This window comes from Ahaetulla prasina, chromosome 3 (assembly GCF_028640845.1).
Source record: "Ahaetulla prasina isolate Xishuangbanna chromosome 3, ASM2864084v1, whole genome shotgun sequence".
NCBI classification, from domain to species: domain Eukaryota; kingdom Metazoa; phylum Chordata; class Lepidosauria; order Squamata; family Colubridae; genus Ahaetulla; species Ahaetulla prasina.
In genome coordinates, this window is record NC_080541.1 from 164,387,088 (window position 1) to 164,412,830 (window position 25,743).

The 25,743-nt window shown below is 38.7% G+C and overlaps 1 long non-coding RNA gene across 1 annotated transcript in view; it reads left to right on the forward strand.

Moving 5' to 3' along the window:
- The window catches only part of LOC131196031 (uncharacterized), a 41,614-nt gene that overhangs the window by 6,646 nt on the left and 9,225 nt on the right, over positions 1-25,743 (forward strand). The gene's annotated exons all lie outside the window — the stretch shown is intronic.

The following is a 25,743-nucleotide window of genomic DNA, read 5'->3' on the forward strand; positions in this document are numbered from 1 at the left end:
TACAAGCTTTTAAGTATAATGATGCACAAGGGGCGGGGCCTTAGTCATATCTCTCCCCTTCCCCTCCTAAGAATTATACTCCAATGACAACTACTATAAATAAGGGACAAGGAGAGTGGAATAACGTCCAGTCTTTCAAGTACACCAGAGCATGTAATGCAGTTCAGTATTTTCTCTAGGAAAAACAAACCATCCTCTTCTTATTGTTAAGGATTCTTGAATATCCAAGTAGTTGGATGTACCGATTCGACCATTTGTAGCTAACCCTCCCGCTCTCGAAACGGGGAAGAAACTTCAGAGAATACTGGAGGAAGGTTATAACTAACTCCGCTCTCCTCTCTCTCTCTCTCTCTCTCCTCCCCCCACCCAACACCCCCGCCTTCTCCCACTTGGGATATTTCGAACGTTACCACATCCAAGCTGCTCTCTGATTGGACCGCGCTGGAGTCCATCACAAAGCTTTACTACATTGATTAGAGAACGCGCTTGTCAATTACATCCCAAGTCTAGACACTTCCTTTTGTGCTAGCCTGGCTGCCGATCCCAGACGTCTTTTAACAGAGCACGTACTTTTCGGGGAGGGGGGAGGGGCGGGGGCAACGAGCAAGCGCTATGAAGCAAAGTTGGGGGGGGGGGAAGGAAATCTGTCAAGCTCAGCGGTTTTCCTAAATCGCTGGGGAGGGAAAAAAAAAAAAGGGAAACACTAGTGCATAGATAAACCCACCCACCCTGCCGGTCTCCTCTGCATAGTGCACAGAGTACACTTGTTATTTTGTAGCAATCGAAAAAAGGTCACAAAGCAAAACGTCCGCAATATAATAACCATTATAAACTTGTGACACCGTACGGTACCATGTTGCTTTCCTATTTTTATCAAGGGAAGACTAAAAGTCCCTTATATAGAATATAAAAGTATAAGGGGGGGGGAGAAGGACTAGAGAGGGGAAAATACGTGAGAAACTTTTAAAAGAGAACGATAGACTTCATGAGTTGGCAAATAGGGTTTCTATTTGTTTTTTATTTGTTTTTTCTTCACCGTAGAATGATGAAAACTTGGAATGTCTCGTGTTTAAGAAAATACTTTTTTAAAAAATACACCTAATTTAACATTTTTAAGGTCAAGTTTCTGCGTTCCTCTCTCTCTATATATATATGAGAAGTAGTGGCGCATTCTGGGCTACTTTCTGTGTCTTGGGAAGGCGATCCATCCTCAAGGGAATTAATTGGGTTTTCAGATCCTCCGGCTTTTCTCCGGTTGGCGACTCGTGTTAGACTTTGCAGAACTTGCGGTTGATTGAGATCCCCCCTCCCCACAATCCCCAGCCGCCAGCGCGTGGATTTCCGCAACGGCTGCAATTTGCATAGGAACCCCCCCACACACACACACAAACAACACTCGGGGGGAGGTTTGTTCTCACGGAGCCCCAATCGCTGGGCCAATCGCCGCCGCCGCCGCCGGAATTCCTTTCAGGCTGCGCTCCTGCCCGGGCTGCGCTGCCAACGGTCTAGGCCCAATTCCAAGCTTTGCAGCGGCAGCGGCAACAAGAGCAGGAAGGAAGGAGAAGAGGAGAAACGCTCTTTATGCGCAGTGCGAGTCCTTTCTGAATGAATGAAAGCGGGGGGGGAGGAGATGGGAGGGGGAAGCCGAGGAGAACGAGTGTGTGTGTGGATCTCGGTGCGTGCCACGGAACGGGTTTCTCCCGCCCAAGCCTGGGAGATGAATAATGCATGTGCGAGCGCGACCCTGGCATGTTCATTCGGTACCACCCCCCCACCCCCGCAGCCTGAATTGGTTTTGAATAAATGGTTTGCCAGTGAAAACAATCCAGCCTGCGGTGAAAAGAATCCACCTTGAACTTTTGCACTCTTGAGTGAAAGTGCCGCTCGTCCCCCACACCAACCCTGATGTTACCCGACCCTGGCCAGTCTCTCATGCATCCCTTCCGATGACCTCTGAATGGGGCTGCAACGCACGGTTGGTGGATTCTTGGGGCTTTCCTCGTTTCGGCCTGTCACCCCCTGGTGGATGTCGTGGGCCGGCCGTGGCGCTGCAGGAGGGATGGGGGCCAGAGATTGCCTTTCTTCCAATGCCCTTTTTTATGTCCCCCTCCTTATTGCAAACTCAGCTGAGGAAAGCAAAAAGAAAAAGTCAGGAACCCAGAAAAGGGATAAGCAGCACTTTCCTTTGCCTAGATAAAGAATGTTGGTTCTTCTGATTTAGTTATTTTTAACCTGCCTTTATTGGTTTTTAAAAAATAAATAACTCAAGGCAGCCAGCATACCTAATACAGGTACTTCTTGAATTACGACCGCAGTGGACCCCAAAACTGAGCTGAAGGAAAGCATTTGTTGCGTGAGTTTTGCCCCATTTTACCACAGTTAAGTGTATCATTGCAGTTCTTAAATGAATCATGTCATTAAGTGAATCTGACTTCCCCATTGACTTTGCTTGTTAGAAACCAGCTGCGAAGGTTACAAATTGTGACCCCATGCCAGTTCCAAATTATCTGAATTTTGATTATGTTACCATGGGGATGCTACAACAGTCATAAGTGTGAAAAATAACTGTCAGTCACTTTTTTCAGTGCTCTTATAACTTCAAATGGTCACTAAATGAATAGTTGTAAGTCAAGGATGGCCTGTATTCTTTCCTCCCCTGTGTTCTTCACAACAACCCTGTGAGTTAGGTTGGGCTGACAGAGAATGAATGGCTAAAGTCACTCGGTGAGCTAAGGTGAAACTAGAACAAAAGTGGAACCTCATTTCTAAGACAGAAATAGAACTTGCCTGGTTTATAGTCTGGTGCCTTATTCCATTTATTGCATTGTGGTGTTGGGGACAATGTTTATTTGTATGTGGGCTGGGCTTTTGAGATGGGGTGAGCTAAGATAGAAATACTGGCCCCAGATTACCCAGCTGGCTTTTGTGGCTAGGACGTTGAACTCCAGTTCCTAGCATGGTGCCTTAATCACTAGACCAAAGTGGTCTAGATGATCCTAAAATTCTATTTTTTCATAGTTACCCAATTCTGGCAAAGCAATAATGTATCCAGCTCTTTAGAGAGAGCAAATAAAGTAAATAAATAAATAAGCAAGTAAACTTGATTGCAGAAAATATGACTTCACCAACAGAGTGGTCAATGCCTGGAATGCACTACCAGACTCTGTGGTTTCATTCCAAAACCCCCAAAATGTTAACCTTAGACTGTCTACTGTTGACCTCATCCCATTCCTAAGAGGTCTGTAGGGGATGTGTATAAGAGCACCAGTGTGCCTACCATCCTTGTCCTACTGTTCCCTTTAATTGTATTAATTTTATGTATTCAATTCATACTTATACATATATATTATCTAATACTCAAGATAGATAAACAGATAGATAGATAGATAGATAGATAGATAGATAGATAGATAGATAGATAGATAGATAGATAGATAGGGTTAGTGACTGTCCAAGAAATTGGAAAGGAATCGACATGTCTGTCACAAGGTTTATAATAACCTCCCCAATCTAGGTCACCTGAATTCCCTTCCAACATAATGTACACACCTTGTTAATGTGTAAAAGATTGTACACACCTTGTGGCTGTCCTTGAATACAGACGGGTTAAGGGGGAAAACATTGCTTTAGCATTGGTGCAGCTAAAGAAGACTTGTTCTTTTTTTCATCTTTGGTCTGTGGCAGAAAAAACTGTTGCCAAGCAAGTCTGTACAGTATTGTGCTTGGGTACAAGTGGGAAGGTCTCCTAGATCTCATTCTACCTGAATCAATTATTTGTTCTCCTGGTTCATTGGCATGAATACTTTAGAGTGAAGTGGAATTATATCCAAGTACAATTTTAATGGTAAATACCGCAGGTTTTCTCAACCCCAACAATGTTAAGCTGTGTGGACCTCCCAGAACTCCCAGAATTCCCCATTCCACACAACTTAATGTTGCTGAGCTTCAGAGACATTGCAATAAATGTTTACATATTATGCATACTTACTTGGGAGTAAACAATGCAAGCATACTCAGTTCATTGCAACAAATGTCTTGAGAGGCGTACCCTTCATTATGCAACTCAGCCTCAGATGAAATTGCGGAAAAATAGTGCCATTAAAATAGTTGATTCTGTGAAATAATTTTGCATTGCATTTGTGTTGAAATTATAAGTGCTACATTTTTGGAGTCTTGAGAATACTATAACTTATCTCATGGTGGCATTTTTTGGTCCTTGTCCAGGAATGTACATGTAATTTTATCAACAACAACAATACATACATGTTTGCCATTGCCTTCTAGGATGTTTGTTTGTTTTTCTTCCCAGGATAACCCCCTACTTAATTTTTCAAGATCAATTTTCCATCCAGGCTTATTTTCTCCACCACTTCATGATGTTTTGTTTTGTATTGTTCCTTGTTTTTAAATGTTTTTTTAACTATTTGTAAATTGCACAGGGTCACTGGAAGTCAGGGAGCCCTATAAGTATAATAAACTAACATTGCTATTATTAGCTAAGACCAACCAAGTGTTGAAACCTATGTGGCTGAGCCAATTTTCATTTTGTCAATAAGGCAAACTATAGAACCATATAAACCTTTCTTCATCGTTGACCACGCTAATTAGGATAAAGCTAGTATCCAGTAACATGTTGTGACCTAAACATTCTCTCCCCCACCCCACATGTAAACATTGTGATGGAATAATATTGATGTGAATTATATTGAAGAGTTCACTGTAATGAATACAATTGACAAAGCAAAACAGAAATCTAAGTATGGGGAAAAAAATGTGTGTACCTATTGCTTCGTGTGTTGTTTTTGTTCTAAGAGTTTATGAGATATCCTTTTTGAAGGCTTCTCTCAACCACATTACCCATTCATTTTTGATATTCAAATAAAGCATGCATCAATTTTAAGGATGAGGACAACTTGCTTGATAGAGTTTGACCAATCAGCTGGCTGTTTGACCATTTCTCTTCATCAGTTATTACACATAATAGCATGGGAGTATTCAGCTAAACCAAGGAGTAGTTCTAACCTCATTAATAAGATTATACCACATTTCTTCCTAAATTCAGAAAACTTGTGCAGTTATAAGTCTGTGACCCAAATCCTCCTCCTGAGCAAACTGCTTGAGTGAGTATCCAAGTTAAGTGTACGTGATTTTTCTGGTGCTTCTGATGATACCTGAATGATCATCCATAGAACTTAGCACTAGGGAATTCCTAACAGTAACAGAGTTGGAAGGGACCTTGGAGGTCATCTAGTCCAACCCCCTGCTCATGCAGGAGACCTATGCTAGGGATTCGAACCGCCAAACTGCCGACCTTTCTGATCAACAAGCTCATCTTAGCCATTGAGCCACCTAGTCAGGCTGTTCCTCTTCAATTCCATAATATTCCACAAACAGTCATTTAATCCCCCCCACCCCACCCTGAAATATCTACTTAGAATCACTAATTGTGACAGTTTAGAGATTTAGCATAAAGCATTAGTATCCTGATGTCATGCATCTTTCCTTTCCACCAAATTCTTTATTGGTCTAAATGAGTGATATTCATCCAGTTCTGGGTAGAGTGGAGTACTTCTCTACCCACTCAAGTTTGGACACTGAATAATTTTCTAGGTTGAGCTTTATTGTTAGAAACTCGAGTCCCTTAGTAGCACAACACACTTTTTAACAGCTTAGGCTAATGCATCAGCTAGCCCTAATAGTAAAAAAGATAACCTTGGTTGAGTTAGTCCTATTCTGGTAATTTATTGCTAAGACCACTCTAATATTGTAAAAGAGTTTAAAAGATAGTCTGCCGCAAGAGTACCGATTGGAAATGGGAATTATGAATATATTGTCTCACTTTTATAAATCTCCATTGAATTCCACTTCATCTTCAATTCAGAATGTTATTATTAACCTATTAAATGTTTATGGCTTCAGATCTCAGCATCTACATTTTGAGCAGCATGTACAATCCCAAGTTTTGAGCAGCATGCATGGTATACATACATTTTGTATTTTCAAAAACTTTTAACCAATTCTGCCATTAAAGCCTCAAATTAGTTTAGAATTGTAGAACTGGAGGGATGTTACAGATCTTCTAGTCTTCCTGAAACTCAATGCAGGGAATGCATAGTTAGAAACTCAAATGGTTTCTCCTTTTGGCTTGAAGGCCCTCAAGGAGGGAGAGTACATGATATTCTCTTGGAAACTCCAGGTGAGTAGTTAACAGTGAGGTTAACCCTAACCCTGTCACTCCTAATCCAATCATATCTTCTTATAATTGGATCTCGCAACACACAGTCATGTAAGCAGGTCAAAGTTGATCATTGTGGAGAATACAAAATATCTTCCCATTTCCCTAATTCTGCCTGGTACGTCATAAGCTCTTGCGTTAGGAAAGTACTACAAAGCTTTCATCAGTGGCTCTTTTCCTGGCCAGGCAGACTGTGGATAAATGGAGTTCTTGTTACTATTTGAGGTTAATTGTCAGCTTTCAGAAGTTTCATCAGCCAAATAGCTAACATCATGTTACCTAGTTGGGCAATGAAGTGGGCCAAGCAAACAAGGTCAGAGAGTATTAAAAAAAAAAAACCACAGTTCAACTCTGAGCTGAAGATATTGTCTGCTAGTATGATATGCTTGGAGATTGCAGCTCATCAGTATTAGGGAGGCATGCTTTATATTTCATGAGGTTTGAAGCACCTTGGTTTTTAATCACTTTTCTTCCAAGGAAGGCTAACTGCATAGGCTTAAAAGTGCTGTTCTGTGCAAGTACTGCCTGGGTTAAAGTGAGTACCTCACCATTGATCCAGTAAACAGGCCACTGAAAACAAATATTGTATGAGTGCCTAAAAAAATTGCACCAGGTCTCTCCATTTCAGCTCTTAATTTGGGAAAGTGTGGGGCAACCAAAGCAAAAAACAGATTGGTATAGAAAGTAAATATTGAAAGTGGCTCACAATGTCCCTTGAGCAAGCTATTTAGGAATAAACAAAATTAAGATGAGTCTCTTTCCTTTTGTGATTTTTTAAAATCTTTTTTTTTTTTTGCCATTGTAGGATCTGTCACATGAAAACATTGATCAAACAAGACTAGGAAGGTTAGGGGAAGCTAACCTTCTGGGAAGCTGTGTTTCATCTGCTGCTTAAATTTGGTCAAATGTATCATGTTGACACTGACATAAATGAGTGTTCAGAAAAGCACCAGGAAATAGAAATAGAAATAGAATAACAGAGTTGGAAGGGACCTTGGAGATCTTCTAGTTCAACCTCCTGCTTAGGCAGGAAACCCTACACCACTTCAGATAAATGGTTATCCAATCTCTTCTTAAAAACCTCCAGTGTTGAAGCATTCACAACCTCTGGAGGCAAGTTGTTCCATTGATTAATTGTTCTGTCAAGAAATTTATCCTTAGTTCTAAGTTGCTTCTCTCCTTGATGACTAGTATTCTCAGTGCTATAAGATATACCATATTTGGCTGGAAAGGAGGAGAAATGCTGGGATATAGGACCATTGACGAGTAAAATGCTTGGAAGATTTTATGCTAATTTGTTATGATAGATACGACTGAATTAGATATCGAAATAACCTATGTGGATGAAAGAATATATGTATTCGAAATGTGATCATTAGTGTAAATATGTATAGAGATAAGGAAGTATATCAATTATATGTCAAAATTTGATGAAAATGTTTAAACTGGAGATGCCATGCTATGTCCACTGTTTTTAATTTGTATTATAAATAAAAAACTTTTTTTTAAAAAGATATCCCATACTGAAGTTGCCTATAGGGTAGCAAAGGCACTGCCTCATGGGTTTTTAAAGACTAGGTTTCTTGTAGGAGCTTCTTCCAGACCAATATTTCCCAACCTCAGCAATTTTAAGATATATATGGAATTGGGAATTGGGAAATGGCTGGGGAATTCTGCGAGTTGAAGTCAACATATCTTAAAGTTGCTGAGATTGAGAAACATGGGTCTAGACTATGGTACCTATTTCCTGTCTGAGGACTTGTTCCAGTAAGAGTAAGAAGAACAGGAGATTGTGGAATGAAGGCCTCATGAAAAGTGAATGGAGAGTTTAAATGGAATATTCAGTCTGATAATCAACAGCTATGGTAATAAAATGTTAATAATTAATTATAACCTACAGTACTGTTTATTTCATGATATATTCCTTATGAATTGTCAGAATTTCCTTCTTTTGAATGAAATTCTTTGGGCAAAGAGGGACCAAAATGATTTAAACTAAATTAATAAATCTATGGGACATATTGCATAAGGCTGTTTCTGAAGAATTATGCAGCACACTCTAAGCTACCCACAGCTCAAGTGAGTCTTGCAATATTTTGCCTGGGAAAAGCTGACCGTAAAGAATAATTTGTCCTAATCACTACTGAGATGTCAAGAAAATTTAGAATTTTCAAGAATTCTGGAAATCCAGTGAAACAGACCTTTTATAAACATGATTTAATTATTGTTTGCTAGTTAAATAATTTTATGAATTCTTAATATTTGCTATATGGGGTTGTCACCCATTTTCACAAAATAAATTATTGTACCCGTATCAAATTCCACAGGGATAAAAGACTAGAGTTTCAGAAAATTACTATAGACCTTTCCTTGTTAGATATTGACTTGCTTTACATACAGATTTATAGGTCAGAAAAATAAGTTTGTCCTGAGAATATACTGAATAGTTTAAAAACAGGTCCTCATTTTTACCACTTGTTTAAAACTAATTACTTGTAGCAGAAACTAACCAGATAGGCAATGTAGTATAGACTAATGTAAAAATTTCAGTGAACACAATTGTAATTAGCCCAGCAAAATGATTTGGAAATAATGTTTAGTATATGAAACATGTTAGAGTAACGTTGTACTATTAAGAGATACAAGTGTTTTTAAAGCAAGTTCAGCAATTTTATTATTACTCATGCTTTCAGAATCCATCTTCAGGAATGAGGGCTAGAAGAAGATTGGACACCAACATCTGTGGAGATTTTCAATCATGCAGGTCATGGTTATCTGAAAGGTGCTTTTAAAAAAAGCATCTGGATTTTCTTTAAACAAATTTCTTGAAAACATTTCGTTTCTCATCCAAGTATCTTGGATGATAAGGAAACATTGTTAAGGAAAAAAACTAAGAAAGTCCAGTTGCCTTTTGTAAAGCACCTTTGGTATGTTGGAAACCAACCTTATTATTCTTAGGAGAGGCCCAATACAGGTAGTCCTCGATTTACAACCACAATTGAGCCCAAAATTTCTGTTGCTAAGTGAAATGTTTGTTAAGTGAGTTTTGCTCCATTTTACGATCTTTCTTGCCACAGTTATTAAGTGAATTAATGCAGCTGTTAAGTTAGTAACATGGTTGTTAAGTAAATCTGGCTTGCCCATTGACTTTCCTGGTCAGAAGGTCGCAAAAAAAGATCGGAGGACCCCGGGACACTGCAACTGTCATAAATATGAGTCAGTGGCCAAGCATCTGAATTTCGATCATGTGACCCTGGGGATGCTACAAAGGTCATAAGTGTGGAAAAATGGGCATAAGTCACTTTTTTCAATGCTATTGTAACTGAACGGTCACTAAATGAACTGTTATAAGTCGATGACTATATGTAAATTAAGTGGTCAATTAAACTGAACATAGCTGAACTTGATCCATTGATTGCAAAAAGTCTGGCTTAAATAACCAGTCCCTTATTTTTGCAGAAGTAGCCCTGAGAATGTTAACTCTTAAGCCAAATAAAATATAGTAATGTGTCAAAGAAACAAGGAATGCTATTCTATGCCCATCCTCATGGGAATACTGAGTTAGGCCTTGGGACACTTGGTTTACAAAGAGAGTTCCAGGACCTCACTCTGCAGAATGCTCAGAAATAGAGGCCCACAAAAGAAGCAGGTTAGATTATTATATTTTGATATGCCAACTAAAAGAACAACAAGCACAGTGGGAGAAAGTAATAACTGTTCATAACATGCTTCTTTTGTTATCATTGACAAAGATCACGTAAAGTGTTTGTGCCACTTTATTATGCCTTGGTAAGGCCACACTTGGAATACTACATCCAGTTTTGGTCACCACAATGTAAAAAAGATATTGAGGCTCTAGAAAGAGTGCAGAGAAGAGCAACAAAGGTGATTAGGGGACTGGAGGCTAAAACTTATAAAGAACAAGTTTAATGAAAAAAAGGACTAGAGGTGACATGATAGCAGTGTTCCGATATCTCAGGAGTTGCCACAAAGAAGAGGGAGTCAAGCTATTCTTCAAAGCACCTGAGGGCAGGACAAGAAGCAATGGATGGAAATTAGCATAAAAACTTCCAAGCATTTTACTGGTCAGTGGTCCAGCATTTCTCCTCCTTTCCAGCCAAATATGGGATATCTTATAGCACTGAGAACTCTAGTCATCAAGGAGAGAAGAAACTTAGAACTAAGGATAAATTTCCTGACAGAAAAAATTAATCAGTGGAACAACTTGCCTCCAAAAGTTGTGAATCCTCCAACACTGGAAGTTTGTAAGAAGAGATTGGATAATCATTTTTCTGAAATGGTATAAGGTTTCCTGCCTGAGCAGGGGATTGACAAGAAGAGGTCCCTTCAAACTCCTACATTTAAGAATAAAAATTACAGTGTGATTTAGTATTTTCTAGATTGCAAACAAGCATGTGTTTAGTGGGCTTCTGTTGAAATAGTTTAGTATTTGGAAGCCCACTATTGAATTGTAAAACCCATTAAGTCTAGCTTTGATGCTTTTAACTCTAGTTTAAAAACTTTTAACTTGTAGAGCTAGAAAATATTTTGAGATCTCAGAACATTAAAATGACTCATGTTAGGAACGTTAAAATGAGTCATGCTAGGAGCCTGAACTGAAATACCTCTCAGTGAAATACAGGTAGTCCTCGACTTATAACAGTCCATTTACTGACTAGCCGAACAGCACTGAAAAATGACATTTCACATGATCTTTGTAACAGCTCCATGATCATGTGATCAAATTCAGATGCCTTATGACAGTTGCAGTGTCTTGGGATCATGTGATCACCTTTTGCAGCCTTTTGATAAGCAAAATCGAGATTCATTTAACAACCATGGCAAGAAATGTCGTAAAATGGGGCAAAACTCACTTAACAAATGCCTCACTTAATAGCAGAAATTTTGGGCTCAATTGTGGTCATGAATCAAGGACTTCTTGTATGCCTGACTAAATATAAACATAGTTGCATTACAATATATACATGTATAATTTATTTATTCCTATATATAAAATACCAGTAGCATTAATTTCCTTGTTCTGTGTAATTTCTTTTACAGCTACAGCTACAAATTGAAATAATAAAAGGGCAGCCATGCGATTTTTAGTTTTTATATAGGATACTATCTTCAATAAAACACATACTCAAAAGATATTTATATCAGCTTTATTGCAGTTAACTTGGTGTTATAATACATATAGGTTAATTCCAGTAACATCTTTAATTTCTAGTGACAAAGTTCTTTCTCCTATTTGGGAAATTTAATTTTTTGGGGGGGTTTCCTTTAAAAAAAGATAAATTCTTAGTAGTATGAAATTATACCTGCCAAGTTGAAAAACCTTTAGGCTAATGCTAAAGAGAGCTGGAGGGAGAAAGAAATGTCAGCTTACTTATATATTCACAATGCCAAGACAAAGTTTTTCCCCAGAACTTTAAAATATTTTTACAACACAAATGTATACAGTAATTATAAGTTAAAAGCAGTATTTACAAATACAAATCATATAAACAATAACAGCAGAGACCAAAGAAGTGAATTTAATTTAAATTATCAATTCAAATAAAACTTAAAAATAATACGTTAATATGTTAAAAAACCTGTGAATAAAAATGTGCACAGACATGGAAAAATTGAAAAGAAGTCCTTCGATGGGCTTCACTAAGGAGGCCATTTCAGAACTGAATATTTGGTCATTTCAAATAAAAAGCCTGAATGAGTTATTTACTTACAATGTCAAACATCTAATTTTTCTTTGTAAATGCTTGTAGAATTCATTTTCTGATTTCATGAAATTAAAGTTTTCAAACAAACTGTGAATGAGTTATAAATTCCTTGAAAAATTGAAAGCATGACAGTAAAGTTGTTCCTGCTCATTTTAACCTACTTTTCTACCCAGGTACGAACTCGAGATTGCTCTGACAATGTTAATTTTTGGGGACTTACACACTAGGTCAGTGTTGGTGAACTTTTTCAGCACCGAGTGTCAAAATGGCAGTGCTCATGTGCACATGCTGAAAACCAGAAGAGCAGCCGCACGGTGCGCATGCACGCACTGGAAAGATGATCTTCTGGTTTCCGGTGCACGCATGCACACTGGCCACCTGGTCTTCTGCTTTCTGGAGCACATGCGCACGCAAAGACCAGCATGTGTGCACCAGAAAACGGAAGAGCAGCCGCTCGAAATGCATGGGCACACTGAGCAGCTGCTCTTCCGGTTTCTGGCGCTCCCGTGCATGTGAAGACCAGTTGGCTGGTGCACCGGAACCTAGAACAGCAACGGGTGACGGCTTGCAAGCCCGGGGAGATGGCTCTGCGTGCCACTTCCTGCATGCGTGCCATAGATTTGCCATCACTACGTCTTAGTACACATAATGCAACACAGAGATGGGTTTCAGCAGGTTCTGACCAGTTCTGGAGAACCGATAGCTGAAGTTTTGAGTAGTTCAGAGAACCGGTAGTAAAAATTCTGACTGGCCCCACCCCCATCTATTCTCTGCCTTCCAATTCCCAGCTGATCGGGAGGAAATGGGGATTTTGCAGTAACCTTCCCCTGGAGTAGAGAGGGAATGGAGATTTTGCAGTATCCTTCCCCTGCCATGCCTACCAAGCCATGTCACGCCCACCAAGTCCACAGAACCAGTAGTAAAAAAATTTGAAACCCACCACTGATGCAACATCAGTACAGTTTTCTTCACTGCATTTGCATAGTTGGCAGGAGTCAAAGTAAGTTGCTAAAAACAATAATGGCATTTATCTGGTTAAACTTCTTTCTGAGATATGGAAAGGTCCTGAAGGCAGGCATCAGAAACAAGAGAGCTTTCCTTTGTCAAAACTATCATCACAAAAGCATAATAAATGGCTTCAGATCTGACCCTGTGTATCTGGAGCATAGGGAGGTATGTATATTCCGCACAGAAAGGCTTAAAAGTGAATCTCAGTCATGGCCAGGACCCAAACCGTTCGCAACCTTATTAACAATGATGTCATTGTAAATTCAATCTGCCACTCTTCAGGGACAAGAAGCCAATGGATAGAGTGGAGAGCAGGCCTAATATGGATGCAACCTCTCTAGCTAATAAGCAGTCACGCTGCTGTGATTGGTACAGTTTCCAGACAATAGAGAAGCACTAACTTGCCTCCACGCTGGGGAGAGGTGGGGGGGACACAACAGGAGTAACAGTAGTAACAGCGGCAATAATAATACCAACAACCATTGTAGTCATAAAAGCTCGGGCTGCTTTGGCAAAATCCCTATTGGGAAAAATGAGGCTATCCAATGCCAAGTCGAGCAGCTGAATAAAAGGCACCACTGCAGCCCATCTTAGACGTGATATATTCATTTGAAAAGCTTATCCAGCCAAACTCAAAACGTGCTTGTAACACGTTTTAAGACAAGCAACTGCTGTCTCCGAATCAGCCCTATCAATAAAGTAGAAAGATGATGCAAACAAAGCAAGCACTATTTATAGTAATTGTCCATGGTTTACTAAAGAGTGTAATCGCTGCATTTCTTTTCCCTACTTCTACTTGATGGATTTGGGAATCTTGATGTATATTCTTTCTTTTGTACTGACTGCACGTTCGAATATATTTTAAAAATATTTCTGTGTTAAAAATAACAAAATGGATATTTTATAATCATTGTGTCTTTGAGTTGAATAATAGATTGATATGCAGGCTGTACGTATTACTGTGTTCACTACAGCTCAATAGTTACAAGGGTTTTGGCTGTTGTTGCTGTTGATGAAGATATTTTTTTTATTCACTGTAATGATGAATAGCTAAGCAGTAATGATTTATCCAAGCCTGGTAAGCAATAATCATGTTGGGTAGATATTTGATCCCAGGAATTCTGATCCAGTCTTAACCAGTGGTGAAATCCAAATCTGTTTGCTGGCCGCGCCTGCGCAGTGCGCACCAAATGTGTGCTGGTGCCCATGTGCAGTGCGCATCAAATGCATGCACAGTAAGTGCCAAAAGGAGGCTTGGGAAGGTAAGTAGAAGTGAGGGGGGAGATCAGCTGTGGTGTGTAATTTAGCTTCGCTAGAAAGCAGGATTTCCTGCTTTCGCCCAAACCGATAGCTTTTTAAATTACCGGTTTCGCCCGAACAAGAGCGAACCGGTAGCATTTCACCCCTGGTCTTAACTATTTCTGGTTCAAGATTTACTATGCATATTAATCATATATTTATTTCAGTTAATACGTTTATGAGATTTGCAAGTCAGGAGATAAATTTATAGTTGCCAACACAAGACTAGATAGGACTTCTCATTTATGATTTACAGAAATGGGCAATCTGAATGCCAGACAACATGCAGTTTCCAAGTCTCCTTTTTGTATCTCCCAAAGCCAGTTTTGGCCATAAGTTCTAGAAACTAGTAGCATATTTCTTGCTATAGCAATAGCACTTAGATTTATATATTGCTTTACAGTGCTTTACAGCCCTCTCTAAACAGTTTACAGAGTCAGCATATTGCCCCCAACAATTTGGGTCCTCATTTTACCCACCTCAGAAGGATGGAAGGCTGAGTTAACCTTGAGCCTGGTGAGATTTGAACTGCCAAATTGCAAGCAACCAGCAGTCAGCAGAAGTAGCCTGCAGTACTGCACTCTAACCACTGCGCCACCGTGGCTTATATACATATGCTATCTTGAACTGGGAAACATAAAAAAGATAGATAAGCCCTAGAATAGGTTTAATGTAATCCAACAAAACAAAGAAAATCCCTAAATATCCTGCAATATCCTAAGAAAAAGAAACTTTAATATTTTGCCCCATCCTCCTTGACCATCTCCTTCTAATTATTATGCTTATTGGAAGTAACAAATCACTGATTTCCAATCATGACCTTTAAGTCAGATAAAGAGTATCTTCTTGATTATAGCCTCAAGACATCACCTTCTTATGACAACAATACAGATATTATAATACATCCACATAGTTCTCAACTTCCATCCTACTGGAAACAATTCAAAATTTTGGACAGAGCATCTTCCAACAATAGTCCTTTCTGTCCAGGTCAAGGAATGGCTGATGGGTTTAAGCATTTCACACTAAACTTTGCCAAATTAGGCAGTTTTATCAATATCATTTATTCCTAGCCAAACTGGATAAGGAACAAGTGTGGCTCAGTGGTGGGTTGCCCCCAGTTCGCTCCAGTTCTGTAGAGCCGGTAGTAAAACTCTGCTGGTGTTCGGAGAACCGGTGGTAATGACTGGCTGGCCACGCCCCCGAACCGGTTCTCCGATCATCAGAGGTGGTTGTTGTTGTTTTTTTACTTTTAAAAGCCTCTTTTCTTCAGCCAAAAAGGGGCTTTTAAAAGGAAAAAAAAACCTCTGATGATCTGTGGCTGAGCAGGGATCCTCAGAGGAGCATTTTAAAAACTTTTTTTCTCTGGCCCACCCAATCCGCCCTCCTCACTTAATTAAGCAAGCTCCTTTCGGGCTCGCTTTCCTTCAGTGTCTCCAATCAGTTACATTGTCTGGAAGGCAGAATCAGTTGCAGCTAATGTAATTGATTGGGGTTACCCAGGAACTCTGAGAGTTGAAGTCCACAAATCTGCCTGGAATCCATTGCTCAGCCAACTGCTTTGCTGGCTGAGGAACTCTGGGAGTTGAAGTCCACAAACTTTAAAGTTATAAGGTTGGAGACGCCGATCAAAAAAATATAAATAAATAAATAAATAAATAAATATATAATATTTCTGTGTTAAAAATAACAAAATGGATATTTTATAATCATTGTGTCTTTGAGTTGAATAATAGATTGATATGCAGGCTGTACGTTTTACTGTGTTCACTACAGCACAATAGTTACAAGGGTTTTGGCTGTTGTTGCTGTTGATGAAGATATTTTTTTTATTCACTGTAATGATGAATAGCTAAGCAGTAATGATTTATCCAAGCCTGGTAAGCAATAATCATGTTGGGTAGATATTTGATCCCAGGAATTCTGATCCAGTCTTAACCAGTGGTGAAATCCAAATCTGTTTGCTGGCGCCTGAGTGCGCACAAATGTGTGCTGGTGCCCATGTGCAGTGCGCACCAAATGTGTGCTGGTGCCCATGTGCAGTGCGCACCAAATGTGTGCTGGTGCCCATGTGCAGTGCGCACCAAATGTGTGCTGGTGCCCATGTGCAGTGCGCACCAAATGTGTGCTGGTGCCCATGTGCAGTGCGCACCAAATGTGTGCTGGTGCCCATGTGCAGTGCGCACCAAATGTGTGCTGGTGCCCATGTGCAGTGCGCACCAAATGTGTGCTGGTGCCCATGTGCAGTGCGCATCAAATGCATGCACAGTAAGTGCCAAAAGGAGGCTTGGGAAGGTAAGTAGAAGTGAGGGGGGAGATCAGCTGTGGTGTGTAATTTAGCTTCGCTAGAAAGCAGGATTTCCTGCTTTCGCCCAAACCGATAGCTTTTTAAATTACCGGTTTCGCCCGAACAAGAGCGAACCGGTAGCATTTCACCCCTGGTCTTAACTATTTCTGGTTCAAGATTTACTATGCATATTAATCATATATTTATTTCAGTTAATACGTTTATGAGATTTGCAAGTCAGGAGATAAATTTATAGTTGCCAACACAAGACTAGATAGGACTTCTCATTTATGATTTACAGAAATGGGCAATCTGAATGCCAGACAACATGCAGTTTCCAAGTCTCCTTTTTGTATCTCCCAAAGCCAGTTTTGGCCATAAGTTCTAGAAACTAGTAGCATATTTCTTGCTATAGCAATAGCACTTAGATTTATATATTGCTTTACAGTGCTTTACAGCCCTCTCTAAACAGTTTACAGAGTCAGCATATTGCCCCCAACAATTTGGGTCCTCATTTTACCCACCTCAGAAGGATGGAAGGCTGAGTTAACCTTGAGCCTGGTGAGATTTGAACTGCCAAATTGCAAGCAACCAGCAGTCAGCAGAAGTAGCCTGCAGTACTGCACTCTAACCACTGCGCCACCGTGGCTTATATACATATGCTATCTTGAATTGGGAAACATAAAAAAGATAGATAAGCCCTAGAATAGGTTTAATGTAATCCAACAAAACAAAGAAAATCCCTAAATATCCTACAATATCCTAAGAAAAAGAAACTTTAATATTTTGCCCCATCCTCCTTGACCATCTCCTTCTAATTATTATGCTTATTGGAAGTAACAAATCATTGATTTCCTAGTCATGACCTTTAAGTCAGATAAAGAGTATCTTCTTGATTATAGCCTCAAGACATCACCTTCTTATGACAACAATACAGATATTATAATACATCCACATAGTTCTCAACTTCCATCCTACTGGAAACAATTCAAAATTTTGGACAGAGCATCTTCCAACAATAGTCCTTTCTGTCCAGGTCAAGGAATGGCTGATGGGTTTAAGCATTTCACACTAAACTTTGCCAAATTAGGCAGTTTTATCAATATCATTTATTCCTAGCCAAACTGGATAAGGAACAAGTGTGGCTCAGTGGTGGGTTGCCCCCAGTTCGCTCCAGTTCTGTAGAGCCGGTAGTAAAACTCTGCTGGTGTTCGGAGAACCGGTGGTAATGACTGGCTGGCCACGCCCCCGAACCGGTTCTCCGATCATCAGAGGTGGTTGTTGTTGTTTTTTTACTTTTAAAAGCCTCTTTTCTTCAGCCAAAAAGGAGCTTTTAAAAGGAAAAAAAAACCTCTGATGACCTGTGGCTGAGCAGGGATCCTCAGAGGAGCATTTTAAAAACTTTTTTTCTCTGGCCCACCCAATCCGCCCTCCTCACTTAATTAAGCAAGCTCCTTTCGGGCTCGCTTTCCTTCAGTGTCTCCAATCAGTTACATTGTCTGGAAGGCAGAATCAGTTGCAGCTAATGTAATTGATTGGGGTTCCCCAGGAACTCTGAGAGTTGAAGTCCACAAATCTGCCTGGAATCCATTGCTCAGCCAACTGCTTTGCTGGCTGAGGAACTCTGGGAGTTGAAGTCCACAAACTTTAAAGTTATAAGGTTGGAGACCCCGATCAAAAAAATATAAATAAAATAACAAAATATTTGTGCAGCTTTCTGAGATTTGGTGTGTTTCTGTAGTGTTTCACTCTAACTACACAAACACACAGAATCTCACAAAGCTGTATGTGGCATTTTGTGTGTGAGAGTCTGTTGTATTGTGTTTTGTGTGTGTGTAAAGTGTGAAACTTGATTTTTGAGCTTTTTGTGGCTTTGTGAGGTTCGTGCTTGTTGCAGGGGCCCTTTTGGGTGAAGTGCAGCTGCTTTTACATTGTGTGTGAGTCAGTTGTGTTGTGTTGTGTTGTGTTGTGTGTGTGTGAAAAGTGTGAAACTTGTTTTTTGAGCTTTTTGTGGCTTTGTGAGGTTCCTGCTTGTTGCAGGGGCCCTTTTGGGTGAAGTGCAGTTGCTTTTACATTGTGTGTGAGTCAGTTGTGTTGTGTTGTGGCGTGTGTGTGTGTGTAAAGTGTGAAACTTGGTTTTTGGTACCTCTTATTGTTTTGTATACGTTATTATTTTTATTATTTATTGTTATTGGTGACACCCACCCAGTCACATGATGGCCAAGGTACTCTCACCCAGTCACATGACCACCAAACCATGCCCAGTGTCACATGACCACCAAGCCACGTCCACAAAATAAGCCACGCCCACAGAACCGGTAGTATAAAAATTTAGAACCCACCCCTGGTGTGGCTCCAATAAATCTAAGTAATAATAGCATGGTAATGTTTTCATTCATAACCTTTACTAAAGTATTTTTCAATTGTCCATCTAGATATTTTTTTTCTTGGCAACCTCATCACCCTTAACCCATAGCAAAAGACAATTGTACATTTTTTTAGAAGCAATTTTTTTTGTTTTTTTTGTTTACATTTATACCCCGCCCTTCTCCGAAGACTCAGGGCGGCTTACAGTGTATAAGGCAATAGTCTCATTCTATTTGTATATTTTTACAAAGTCAACCTATTGCCCCCCCAACAATCTGGGTCCTCATTTTACCTACCTTATAAAGGATGGAAGGCTGAGTCAACCTTGGGCCGGGCTCGAACCTGCAGTAATTGCAGGCTACTGTGTTCTTAATAACAGGCTTTACCAGCGTGAGCTAAACCGGCCCTCCCGGTACATATACTAAGATATTCATAATTAACTAAGGTTACCATTGATGAACTATTACCTTGGATGTTCAAGGGTGAGCTACATGTTACATTCTAGTCATCTGTGAATCTAATTTTCTTTTCATTCTGACAAAGCATTCTTAGTCAGGGATGATTTGTACTGGAGAAAAGGATTCCAGAAGGAAAGAAAATACTTAATCATTCCTCTGAAACTCCATTGCTGTAGGTAATCCTGTAAGTCTCTACGGTTGTAAAAATCACACCAGTACAGAATTGAAAGTGATATAAAAAATAGTCTAAAGAACTGCAGGGGAGAAAAGCAATTGGACAAAGAAGGCTTAACTGTTGTCTTCATTCTTATTGCTTATTGAATGCACATCATGTTTACCTGATTCTTTTATATATACATATTGTACCGTAGTCTAGCATATATTTTGACCCTAAGGTCAAATTCATTTGAAAATGAAAATTGAATTTAAAATTAATACTTAGAGCAGGCATGTCCAACCCGCAGCCCACAGCCACACACAAAGCTAGTAATGTGGCCCCACAAGATTTATGTATAAAAAGGGAAGTTTGTTATTTACGGTATATAACATTTTAGAGAACTATAGGAAGGCAATTTAGTAAGGCTCACTTCTCTTTCAGAATGAAGTGTGAAATTAAATTTCAAATATTGATCCAGAAAAAAACATTCATATTGTTATTACTGTAAAAGTGCTTCTAATTAAGCAAGGGTAGCAATTGAAGCTAATCTTGTCAGACCTCAACATTTTTAGATTTGAAACGACACGAAGGGGGTCTGCATATTTCTGAATGCACTGTATGTACAATAACTATATTATATCTTCTACATGTGGTCAAGACAATTCTTCTTCGGTCAATGCAGCCCAAACAATCCAAAACATTGGACAACTATGGCTTAGAATTTAACTTCAGAAGAAAGGAAACAAAGAAATCTGTATTTGTAATTAAAGATACAAAACTGTAATATACATGTAATCACTCTTCGGTAAATTCTGCCATCAATGCATAATATATAAACAATCTTTCTTTAGAATTTTTTTAAATAGATTGGATTTAAGCTTGCTTTGAGGTGGATGTAGGGAGACATAAATGCTTTGTTGCTAGGTTAAATCTCACAGATTTCAGTGGGCCTATTCTGGGCATAACTGATGCTCTTGATTCAGCTCACCAGCTAGTACTATCCCTGACTTTAGAAATCACTCGCAAGTGATTGTCTACTATGCCAATGATAATTTACAATTTATTATTCATTTGCACTTAGAAATTTGGGACTTCATATTTTAGTACTACCAATAGGTCTTGCCTTCCAAATCAATAATTTTATATTGTGTCAAGTTATAAATAATTAGCACTAAAAGCTAATCATTGCTATACTAAGAACATTTATCAATTATTGGTACAAATAATCAATGAAGCCTTTCACTGCACACTTAAAAATGTGGGTATTTAATCAGGGCTGTCCTTCTTAAAAGAAGATCAATGCTGATAACATGGTTATAAATCTATCAATTTTGGCAATGGATTTGATTATTGTACAAACATAGAATTTATCTACATTATATCAATAAAGATAAAACTATCTAAATGTAGTGATATCAATGTTAAATATTATGTTTATTCCAATATTCCATTAAAACAGCCTATAACTCTTAACAGCATAATCCTGTACATATATGCTCAAAAGTAAGCCATATTATTAAGTTTAATTGCACTTTCATTCAGGAAAGTTGATAGACAAAACTATAAATAGGTTGAAGAACATAAAACCTACTCCAACATGTATTCCATATAAATCTGAATAAACAAGGCAACAAGCAATAAACATGCATGTCTGTAGAAAAAAATTGAGAGTTTTCAATATTTACAATAGGACATTCATATTTCTTACTTATTTCCTTACTATTCCAATAGTTAATTGAAGGGCTGATGTGGCTCTTTCACTATAATGTTAGAAAAGTCACCCCAGTCATTTATTTCTCTTCATTCCCATCTGGGTTTGTTACCTTTACTTTATTTGTGTGTGCAGTTTTCAAGTTTCGAATGTTCTTAACAATTTGCTAACCACCCAGATTTGTTGGGATTCAAGTGACAAATAAGCTTAAGAAATCATTATTATTAGCCAGACTTAAGAGTTCACTTGTTCAACTCTGTTGAAGTTAAAATTCATTAAACAGAAGGTTTATAAAACATGGCTTCTGATTAATCAACTGAACTGAGCGAGATGATCTGAACTTGGTTCGCCAGTTGTGCCCCTTCCTTGACCGGGATGCCTTATGCACGGTCACTCACGCTCTGGTCACGTCTCGTTTGGATTATTGCAATGCTCTCTACATGGGGCTGCCCTTGAAGTGCACCCGAAGGCTGCAGCTAGTCCAGAATGCAGCTGCGCGAGTAGTAACGGGAGCCACTCGTTGCTCCCATGTAACACCGCTACTGCGCAGTCTGCACTGGCTCCCTGTGGTCTTTCGGGTGTGCTTTAAGATTCTGGTTACCACCTTTAAAGCGCTCCATGGCTTAGGGCCCGGGTACTTACGGGACCGCCTGCTGTTACCTCATGCCTCCCACCGACCCGTACGCTCACACAGAGAGGGTCTTCTCAGGGTGCCGTCCGCCAAACAATGTCGGCTGGCGGCCCCCAGGGGTAGGGCTTTCTCTGTCGGAGCTCCTACGCTTTGGAACGAACTTCCCCCGGCTTACACCAAGTGCCTGATCTTCGGACTTTTCGCCATGAGCTGAAAACACATCTATTTATTCAAGCGGGACTGGCTTAAAAGTTTTATTAAATTTTAATTGGGGTTATTTATTAATTTTACTGTTTTAAACTTTTTAAATGTGGGCCACTTTTGTAATATGCTTTGTTTTAAATTCTGTTTTAATTGTGTATATTGTGGATTTTATTTTGGCTGTACACCGCCCTGAGTCCTTCAGGAGAAGGGCTGTATAAAAATCTAATAAAATAAATAAATAAATAAATAAACTGTAAGAACAATTATGAACAGCAATTTGGGTCTCTTAAAACTATGAATACATAGGTATTCCATCACTTTTTATAAATGTTTCCAGGCAGCAATACTGTGTTTTCTGCATCCTTTGATTATAGCAGCAACCCCCAACATTTTGGGCACCAAGGACCAGTTCCATGGAGACAGGTTTTTCCCTGGCCCGGGGGGAGGGGGGCTGGTTTTGCATGCTGCCTGCATCCTGTGGATGGGGCTTGGCTTGTTTGCGTGGGCTGGTTTCTGGCATACCGTGGCCTGGTGCCAGTCCACAGATTTGGGGTTGGTGACCCCTAATTCTCTAATAAACTATTCTCTAATTACATATTGGAAAAAAGAACCTAAACACTAAGTACAAGCTTGATGGATATTACCTTACTGATGACCCCCACCCTGTTAAAGACCTTGGAGTTTTCTTGTCAAATGACCTAAATGCCAAAGCCCACTGTAACTACAAAAAAGGCCTTAAGAGTTGTGAACCTAATCTTACGAAGCTTCTTCTCCAGAAACACTACACCGCTAACCAGAACTTATAAAACATTTGCTAGACCAATTCTTGAATACAGCTCGACTATCTGGAACCCATACCACATTTCTGACATCAGTACAATTGAACGTGTCCAGAAATATTTTACGAGAAGAGTTCTCCACTCCTCCGAATACAACAAAATACCTTATGCCACCAGACTTGAAATCCTGGGTTTAGAAAATTTAGAACTACGCCGCCTTCGACATGACCTGAGTTTAACTCATAGAATCATCAATTACAATGTCCTTTCTGTCGAAGAGTACTTCAGCTTCAATTGCAACAATACATGAGCACACAATAGATTTAAGCTTAATGTTAACCACTCCAATCTTGATTGCAGAAAATATGACTTCAGTTACAGAGTTGTTAATGCTTGGAATACACTACCTGACTCTGTGGTCTCTTCCCCAAATCCCCAAAGCTTCAACCAAAAACTATCTACCATTGACCTCACCCCATTCCTAAGAGGTCTGTAAGGGGCGTGCATAAGAGCACAATTGTGCCTACCATTCCTGTCCTATTGTTTCCTTTTGTTATATCCAATTAATATAGTTATTACATACTCATACTCATATATATGTTTATATATTGTATTATTTCATGCTTATGCATGTATATATACTGTGTGACAAAATAAATAAATAAATTCTTCTTTATTGGTTTATAAACTTTTTTCTTTGTTTGTATTGATTCTGAAGCAAGACCCTTTCCACTGGGACATCCTCATATGTAGGAGTTTCTGAGGTTAGTATGACAAAGTCACATCTGAAGAATGACTAATATTTTTTTCCAATTGGCGATTACTTTTCATCCATACATTTTTTTCAACTACACTGAGTTCAGTACAAATAAAATAAAACAAAACAATGGTCTTAATGACATGGGCCAATCTTTTCACTTTCACTTTACTTGATTAAAGGATTAAAGGAATTAGTAAGTCATTTTATTTCTGCTTCATGTGTATCTAATGCCTGTCACTAAATAAATTTCAACACTATGTGCTGAAGCAGTTATTTTATAAGTAATGGCAATATGCTACCTAAAATATGGATTTATGTATAAAATACTAAAGATATAGCTTTGGGTTCATATTTTTAGTGTTGGAACACAGATTCCTACACTAGAATTTATATATAATCCATTTACAGTGGATATTTTAACATATGGAAAAGAGGAAAAAACTTTTTCAAATAATGGAGACTGTAAAGCTGAAAAAGTTTTAGACTTTATACTAACAGTGTCAAAAAAATTGTAAATATTTTTAATATTTTTTAATGCTTTAACTCCATACGTGCCTAGGAATATGTCTAGTTAGAGCCTTTACAACTTTCCCACAGGTGGTATTAATCATTTGACTTATTTTATTCTGAATTTATAATGTTTATTTTAAACACATTATTTATTAGTATTTTACAAAATATTACAAAGTTAATATTTTATAGAAATATTCATTCAACAGTCTACCGAAAAGTGGATAAGAAACTACAATTAAATTATAGGTATTTTGGATTATGTTCCTAAGATCATAGGTTCAGAAGCAAAACCTATCAATATCATTGGACTTTGCATCTATTTAAGTCAATCAGTACAAACTGTTAACTTCCAAACTCTTAATATTAGTCTATGTATCTGAGCATATCTACTCCAGAGACACCTTCACAGAATTCCACAGAATGTACTTGGTAGGGACCAGGCCTAAATTCAAGCTAAACTTTATTCTAAATTTCAGTCTTTAAACAGTTGTTATAGCTGCCCAGGTTGGCCTTCAATAGAACAACTATCTTGTATACCAAAATTGCATGTTGAGTATTTCCAGACAAACAGATCTTGGTGTTGTCTTTAAAAAAACCCACTACGCAGGTATTTTTACCCTACTTTCTTTAATATATATTTCCTGTGGGTGGAAAAAAATAAAGGAAGGAAAATAGAAGGAAAATAGCTACTCATGGAAGAGGTGTACCATGTTGCTAACCCTCTTTTGCAAATGGAAGTAGTTGTCAAACTGACAACCACAGTATAAAGTTTTTTGTGATTGAATATTTAATACTGGCAAACATTTTTTAGCTAGAGCAAACTCCCTGAAAACAACTCTGCCCTTAACTAACTGCTTCTCCTCCTGTTCAAATTGAAGGTGTCAACTTATTTAATTTTTAAAAAGAGCAAGGGTAATACGAAAACATCAGGCACCCCAATTTTATCTATGCTGCATCTGTAAATCACTGACAGGAGCCCACAGTGTCATGCTGCTATTACTTCATCCCATTTTAATTGTTTAACTGCTGATGCAGCTGGTTTAGGACTGGGCTAGATAGATAATTAAATAATCAGAAATTAACTCTATGCATATTAACTGTATTTGGCAGATTGACATTGGCTTATACCCCAAAAGTGCTTAGTCCTAACTAGAAGTTTAAATAACCAAGCAGTTTAAAACAAAATGAATGGATTTGAATGGCTCAAATTTTTAATGAATTTGAAAAGGTATTTTTCAAATTTCATACACAACTTTTACTTCAAGAACAAATTCTGTATTCAAACAACAATGAAGAAAGTACAGCTTTTCATTTTCCGACTCTTGCAGAACAGGGGGTCAGCATGGAAGTGTCCCTTTGCCATTAATTATAAATCTCTTAGATTTGGGAAGTAATTTAAATACTCTACAACTTTTCTAACCGGCAAGCGCTGGGAATGTGTAGCTGCTCCTTCCCTATAGGACACATAGGAAACTGACAGAAAAGTAGAGGTCAGAATAATACCTGCCAATTCCTGCTAGAGATTTTGTCTTTTTGCAACCTATTGGCTTTATCAGAGATTTTTCCCCTTTCTCTTTTGTAATGAAGGCTATTTTAAAACCACCACTT